Here is an 8,308-nt window from a genome sequence, read left to right on the forward strand (position 1 = left end):
TTTGATCCATCATTTTATCTCACTGGGCTCTAAGTAGCAGGCAAGGCTTTGCTTTTGGGTTTGCTTGAATCCTGCACTGCTTCAGCGGTTGATGCGTCCCGCACAGAAACAGCCAGCCAGGGCAAGTGTAAAGCGCAAGGCAGAGGGGCCTTAACTTACATTTGGAAGATTACTTAGCCTGCTTCTGCCCTGAAAGCTTACACTTACGCATGGAAATGATGCGCTGGACACTTTCAGTGCTCTGATCCAGAAGGTAAGAACGTATGGGAGTCGAATAATAATCAGTGTGTAATGGGGTCACACAGGCAGCCCCTTCCGGGTGCTCTGTTTAGGCTCACTGGTGTACATGGGAGTGGGGGGAACTTTGGATAATGTCTGTAACACAGCAGATTTTCAATGGCCTTGGTTTTCTCTAGGTCAGGGGAGGAACTGAGCACGGCTAAGACTTTAATCTAGGTGAGTATCTTTCTAATTAAAGCACTCCAAGAGGGGGTGGGGCGGAGGGGAGAGACGCGGGCTCTTGGTAGCCTGTGCTTGTTATTTTATCTGTAGGCATGAGCCCTCCCAAGAAATAGATGTTTACCCCTCAGATTGTACAGAACTATAGCATCGGGATTCTTGCCTAAAATGCTTGTTTTATATATTTTAAGATCTGCTTTTTGTTTTACTCGTGTATTTTAAAATGTTGGTAAAATGGTCTCCATTTGAAAGCCTAACAAAGATTTAGGGTGAAACAAAACTTCTCACAGTGATCTCGCATGGGGGATGTGCCTTAGTGCTTAGCTGTGCTTTCACGTTAAGATGTGTTGCTTGGGACTTGCTACATCCAAACCATTCCCTCTAAATTAGTATTTATATTAAACTATATTTCATCTCCACTGAGGGAGTTCCTAACTAATAAAGTGTTACAGAACTTCTCAGATGAGAAAGTAAAAGCCGTAGGCTGAGTTTCTGCCCTTTGTTTTCCCAGTTTGGCATAACTCTCCTTTAGAAAACACTGCACAGGTGTTTCATGACATTGAAAGAGACTTTTATTTCCCAAAGAAAAAGACAATGTGCTGAAGGTCTGTCCTATGTAACAGTTTTGGTCAGAAAGTGAAACCCCCGAAAGTTATACTTACAGCCACCTTGGATCTGGTAGGTCTGAATCAGAAGATTAATATTATTCCCTAATAAAACATAACAAAACCCAAACTAATAAAAATCCATTTTATAAGTTATTATTAGATTTATTATAAAATTATTGACGTTTCATTTTATTAGGAACTAGAAAATACGATGAATGGTGAGGGTCTCAATTCTAAACTCTAAAGCTGGTTTGTAAAGCAGCCTCTCCCTGTCCAGCCCTTTTCTGTCTGTGAGTGTGTGTGGGAAGGGGGAGCCTGGGCGAGAGGGTGAGTGTCAAGCATTACAGAGACCCCTGGGCAGGACCTACACCAGCGTGACAGATGACTACGCCCTGGAATTACTTTATGAAATCAACGCTTTCATTGTCTTCCCCAAAGAGAATTCCATTGAAAATGGGATCATGTCTTTAAAAACTTTTTATTCCTCCATTTATTACAATGACCTTTCCACTTGGACGTCCATCAGCTGTTTGCTTGTGTGTGTAGAATCCTCCAGAAGGGGAAAGTAAGTAACCTAGGATTTGTGAAATGGGACAACTACGTGTTACCCCTCCAAAGGCCTCTCATCATACTTGCATAAAATCCCAGATCTCTACTGTGGCCAGCAAGGCCATGTCCCCTGTGTCCCCACTAGTGTTAGGGGCTCCATGCAGTCTAGTTTCCACCACCCGTCCCCCAGCAAGCTCACTGATCAGGCTTTAAGTTTCCTCTGATTTCTCTTAAACCCATCTAGTTTATCTAATTCTTTAATTTTACTTTATCCACTATTTCCTAAGTGTTCATAGCAGGAGAAGGGGCTGTTCTACCTTAGTCTACCATCTTCCAAAACCACTTGATGAAGACTGTCCTTTACAAGGCTGCCAACCTTGAGAGAAGTCTTACGAGGAAACTGAAGCTCACCTTTATTAACTGGCAAAGCCAAGACTGAAACCCAGATCTGTCTGACACCAAAGCTCTACTCTTTCCTTTTTATACCACATTAGACTCGCAGAATTGGAATCACTTGATTAAATGGTGTTTGCCAAAAAGATTAAAATATTTTTAAAAAATTGCCATTAGTAATGACTGAAAGTTTCAGCTTAGCTACACTTTTACCACTATTTGGTTATTAAAGGTGAAAATGTCAAATACATTGTTTTAATTAATTTGTTTTTTTTCAGTACCAGCAAGGGTAAGCATTTATTATCATTGCTCCTTCTCTTTTTATGCTTGCTAGCATAGACTCTGCGGGAGCTAGGCCACCCAGGGCAGAGAGCAGACCGTGTGATACACGGAATTGCCAACTTGCTGTCCCCCTCTCCAAGGATTAAGTCAGGGCCCGCTGCAGACACTGACCTTCAGCACACCCTGGAAGGACTTTAGGGTGGAGATCAGGAAAGGGGCGCACTGTGCTCTGGGGTAGCTGGTAGAACAGACCTTCAGATAGATATTTTCAGATTTTATGAGCCCAAGTTCTTATATCTTCTCATATCTAGAAAAGCACAAACATCATTAACAGTGACACCTGCTGTTACATCACTGTTAGCCGCAAGCTTCTGCCTAAATGTGTGCTTGACTGCATGTACCTGCCTTCACTAAAATCACGTGTATACTGACGTTCCCCCCTACTCTTCTGAGCAGCTCCTCAGAGCTTTCTGAAATGCTGTCTCCCGGCTATAGTCATCATTTTGCCCCACGTAAAACCTAACTCACAACTCTCACATTGTGCATTTTTTTCAGTCAACAGTTTTGGTGACCACAAAGGGACCCAGAGCAGACTACTTTGCCTGAACTCTAAGAGGAACCAGAGCCTTGGTACCAGGAGAGGCCTCTTGGCCCATCCACTTCCTCAGAGTCTAGATGAATTTGGGTGAGTCTCTCCTGGTTCTTGGATCTCCTGTATTGATTGATGATCCTGAGGAGTTTTATTTAGTGATGTATAACAGGTACCTGGCTCCCCAGAAATACTCAATTGAGGGAAATAACCACCCAGTGGAGAGATACTGGGTGGGGGCTGGTTGAAAGATACTGGGGTTTGCTCAGTTAAAAAGACAGTGGTCTGGGCTGAGTGGTTAGGTAAGAGGCTGATCTGATGCTTTTCCTCGATTCGGCTACCTTAATTGAATTTGTCGGGATAAAAGCGAAGCTACTACATAAAAGCTTTTGCTCTGAAGAAAAGGGACAAGACTCCTGGTCGGTTATGGCTTTCACAGGCAACTGAGGAATTTACGGGAGTGGTGGAGGCAGAGTCCTACCACGCAGTGGCCCCATAGGGAAACTCACTCATCAATTAAAAGACTTGCTCGTCCAGGAGCCACGGATGAGAACTGGCCATTCAGCGATCCAAGCAGGCACGGTGGTCTTAGACCACTGAAGGGAGAACTGAGCCAGGGCCGAAATGACTCTAGGTGAAGCCTGGAAAAGTCAAGTGCACAAGCAGCGCACTGGCCCACCACACAATTTCATTACTAAATTTTATCTCCGACAAGTTCAACTTTAAAATGGGAAATATAGACTCTTAGACAAAGAAACAAAGGGCGTCAGAAAGCCAGGGTCTGACTAACACCTCAGCCAGGTTTATGTATGCACAAAATTTATATTTGCAAGCACCCACTTGATTGGGAATTCAAGGGAACTTTTGCCCTGAAAATGGCCCAAATGGGCTCTTTGATTGCATATGCAGTTGTTAGAGAAAGTGAGCTTGAAAAAAGAAAAAAAAAATCTTTTCAGAATTCTGACGGAGGGGAAAAGTCCTTCTAGAGGAACTTGCGCTTCCCGCCCTGTGCCTTGAGACCAGGCTCCGAGGAACAGGGATCTGGAGCACGGCTAATTTCTGCGACTGGGGGTGGGTGGGGTAGGGGGAGCCTTTTTAAATTTAGCTTATTCCGACTGTCATTTATAAACTAGTGAGTTTTATATCGTGAGAGCTGATTCATGACGAAGTTTAGAAGATGAAGCTATGCGAGCTCTGACTGTGTCTGTCTATATTATATATGCCTTTACCACCAGATGGTATTACCAAATTAATTTGTAAATGAGCTCTACTTAATTGGCTTACAGGAAATTAAGCACTTATATAAATGCTCAGAAATATAAAAGGAAACCCTGGCCAGAATGAATTTCAGGTTCACATAAACTGGGAAATACTCAGTGTTAAATAAATACCAGGTATTAAAAGTTTGCAGATTTAATTAATATAAACATGTCTTTAGAGTCATCAGTGTTAAGTATAATACCTTTACTGTACCTAGGGTTAATAGAAGTCACATAAGATCTTATTGTATCTTTTGCAAATTCGTTAGCAAGGAAAATAACTTAGTATGATGAAATTTTTATAACTAAATTAAATGTAAATGAGATAAAAGCTTTGGGTTAGCTCTTTAGGAACAACTGTTTGGGGAATATCTACTTAAAAATAATCTCTCCAGGTATTCGGTAACTTGAAATTTTAGAATTGTACCAAGTTAAGCTAAATGATGGAAGTTTGTTGAATAGCTAGGTGATTCCCAAATAAAATACTGAAACGTTAATTACTGAATATTGGTTTCCTTTTATAAACAAAAGGTATTTAGGACTATAAATAAATATGTTTAGTGCCCAAATGAGGTATTTTCTCTAAGAAAGAACATGATTTAAAAAAAAAAAGATTATTGGTTATTTGTTTGCCAATCTACAGAATGCTAATGTAAAAGACAGTTCATAATTGCTTGCTTCTTAGTTTTCACTAGCAATTATGGATTCTAATTTAAATATGTAATTAAAGCTACTAGACACAGAAGGAAAGTAGGATGTGTGTTTTCAGTAAAGAAGATAAGAGGAATGGAATTGCACTGTGTTAAAAGAAAGTAGGTTATCTTAGAGCTGATTTTTCCTGGATGGAAAAAAAATAAGGGACAAACTAATATGGACACAGAAAGTGATGGAGGTCGTGGGAAAGGAACCCTAAGAAGAGTTTTGTGCATGGTCAGGATTGGCTAACTTTAGAATAAATTTGAGTAAATGAATTTTTAAAACAAGCTGGTGCAAAACCAAAATTTGGCTTTTCTCTCTGTTAAGAGGACAAATCTCTCTTAAAATGTTAAGCTGCTTTTGATAACAGATGGTAAAGTTTCTTTTACCTCTAGCTGGAAATCTGTTACAACTTTCCATATTTGCCTTCAAAATCTTTTATTATCACTTTGGTTAAGTGAGTAAGTATTGTTTCATAGTGACCTATGATCTGACTCGACCAAGTATTTTAAAACCTTTTTGGTATTTTTTGACAATTCCCAAATCAAATTGTAATGAAATTGTTTCTTTGACATCTAATTAACTTTGGGATGCTTCAAAGGGCGCCTGAAACATCCCAAAGAGAGAGATTAAGCTACTTAGGTTCATTTGGTATGTTAAATTACATGGGAAGTATTGTCAAATGAGTAATAAATCTGCTTAGGTTATACTGTATGGTAACTGTTACTAGTTGTTATAGAAATTACTATGGAATTCCTAAAAATCTGGCATGTCCTGGTAAAATGTTCAGTCATAATTCTAGTTATTATCTTAAAATGTTGTGTGTCAGAGCAGTCAGTTTCTTTGCCAAGTGCATTGTAATCAGGTTTTTAACCGTGCCTGCTTAAGTCTTTGTCATTCATAGACAGTTATGGCTTTACTTTGATGCCTTTGCAAAAATGCTTCCTCTCCAAGATTCGTAGAAAGGGCTTTTTGACAAGTACAGATTTTCTGGTAACTTTCAGACCGTAATGTTGAACTGAATAAGAAATTAAGAATTCCAGTGGAAAACCTGATGGCTTCATAGAACTGTTAACAGAAAGGATTAGTTACATAGGATTGAGTGAACTAGTGAATATGATTGTAATTTTTATGGTTTCTGTCTGAAATATTACTGGCTTTTAATCGGTTTTCCCATATAAGGAAACCCTTCCCCCTCAAGCTAATTATGATTTACAGCAATCTGGTAAATCTTACATTTGTAAGCAGAGTGCAAACATTGACCTTTTCTCTCTATCTGATCCCTGCAGAGACTGGAAACGCTTAAGCTCTCAGCAGCTTTACAAGATAAATTAGGTAGGCCATCTCCTAACAGGTACAGGAATATATTCAAGGTAAGTTTTGGACCTCAAAAAGGGAAGAATTCACCTAAATCTGTAAGGCAAAATCTGTGACAAGCCCTTGGTGGTGTTTTCCTGGCCCCAAAAAGCCTTTTTAAAAGTTCAATCTGAGATCCCTTATAAAAAATTTCAGCAAAGCCAATTAGAAAAAAAAAAAAAAAAGCCTATATTATCAATTATACTTATATAAATCATCAGGCCAAGTTTATTGAAACCAGACTTATCTTGCAAACAAATTAGTCTTAATTTGGCTATCTTTTATAGAAATGAGGGTAATTTTAGAGATAAAAAAGATTGTTTCATTGAATAGTCTAGTTTCGTTAACTGAGGTCTGTATTTACTGCCCAAGACTCACTTCCCGGATAGCTCCTTGCTATTATATTATTGTAAGTTTAACTGACCTATTAAAGGAACAATCTGTTTCTGAAGCTTATCTCAGTATCCTATCTTTGGATGAAGATCAGATGCCCATGACCTGCAACCAGGGGATTATGCATACTGGGAAAGACATCTTTTAAAGGACTACCTTCAACCTAGGTGGAAGGACCCTTATCAGGTACTCTTGGTTAGCTCATGCAAAGTGAAAGTGAAGGGAATTGACTGTTGGATTAATATTTCCACTTGTAAAGGGCCCCTGCACTGGACTGGCCTATAGATAGAAGACTGCTGACCTCAATCACCGTAAAACAATGCTCAGAGGAGAAACTACCAGACCAGGATGAGAAGACTACGACACGAGGTAGACAGCTGACCCAAGATGCTGCACCAACCTCTATACCAACCTCTTTGATAACTGCTCACGCTTTTGCTTGTGAACTACTTCACAATCTTGTGCAGAGTTAAAGTTAGTCCAATTACTAGGTTTATGGTCAGTGACCTATATCCAGTACTTCTGGGTTACCTTGCTGGATCTGCCTACTCCAAGGCTTTCACTGGATGGCCCTTAGGAAATTTATTCTAGAAAAAGAAATCGTTCTGTTCAGGCAGGTCACTGCTGATGTTAGTAGGTGGGATCCCCTCCCCTGGCCAATTAGTAATACTTGCTCTGACTCTGGCCATAAGTATGAGTTTTCTTTTAGAGTTGCTCTAGCTCAATCAAAGCAACGAAGTAAAATTTCAGCCGAAGAGTATCACATCCCTCAATCGCGGGACAGACTTCCATGGTTAACCCCAGGCTGTGGTCATTTTAAGTTTAAAGGCGCCCTCATGTTGGAACATACAATTAAACTATACTAAGGATAACCACCCTGGTAACACTAGGAAACTTTGGCTGGGCCCCTTATCAATGATGCCTGTGTAACAATTTTCCTTACAGATAAGGACTGGTACAGAACAGACTAAGTCCGATGACCTGGGGGGTACACTGGACCACACCCAAGGTAAGTTCTTGGCTTAAATTCTCACTTATGACCTTACGAATACTGCTAGCTATATCATTTGTATGTTGCCTGTTTTACAAAATTGTTGTTTCTTGCATTATCAAATGTGTGACTGAGCCTCTGATAAGATGATGACAAGGTGACTTGAAGCAGTTAACCAAACACATAGTTACTGTAGTAGCGCAACTCTGGCTATGGGAAGAAGCAACAGTGGGAATATTTTCCTGGACCACAACAGACTAAGACAGGTGGTCCAGAGACTTTTGGCTGCTGTTAATAAGGCCTAGTCCTGTAATAGCACATTGAGGGGCCTATCAGTGAAATCCTTGTGTGACCTAGGAATGAGCATTCCTAGCACTATGGGATGAAACGGTCATGAAATACCTCCCAAACCACGGTTGAATTTATGACCAGGATGGGTCCCTGCCAGCTAAAAACTGGCACTTGCCACCTGCCAGCTACAAGGACTGGATCACTGCTGGCACTTGCCTTCTACCTCTGCTTGGAGTAAATCATGAGCAGCTGCAGCCACTGACCTCCAACGCTCCCTGAAAGGAGTTCGGGGTGGAGATCAGGGCTGAGGCGCTCTGTGCTCTGGGAAAACTGGTGGAACAGGCCTTCAGACAGATATTTTCAGAAGATTTTATGAGCCCAAATTCTTGAATCTTCTCATATCTAGAAAAGCGCTAACATCATTATGGCGACATCTGCTCTT

At 40.5% G+C, this 8,308-nt stretch overlaps 1 long non-coding RNA gene across 1 annotated transcript in view; it reads left to right on the plus strand.

The window, feature by feature from the left end:
• Window positions 1-3,239, plus strand: part of LOC116660652 — a 46,431-nt gene extending 43,192 nt beyond the window's left edge. The window contains exons 3-4 of the long non-coding RNA XR_004316230.1: window positions 417-456; window positions 2,847-3,239. This is a non-coding gene — a long non-coding RNA (uncharacterized LOC116660652). The remainder of the gene's footprint in view (window positions 1-416; window positions 457-2,846) is intronic.
• The last annotated feature ends 5,069 nt before the right edge of the window (window positions 3,240-8,308 follow it).

The sequence above is a fragment of the Camelus ferus genome, chromosome 30 (assembly GCF_009834535.1).
Source record: "Camelus ferus isolate YT-003-E chromosome 30, BCGSAC_Cfer_1.0, whole genome shotgun sequence".
Classification (NCBI taxonomy): Eukaryota; Metazoa; Chordata; class Mammalia; order Artiodactyla; family Camelidae; genus Camelus; species Camelus ferus.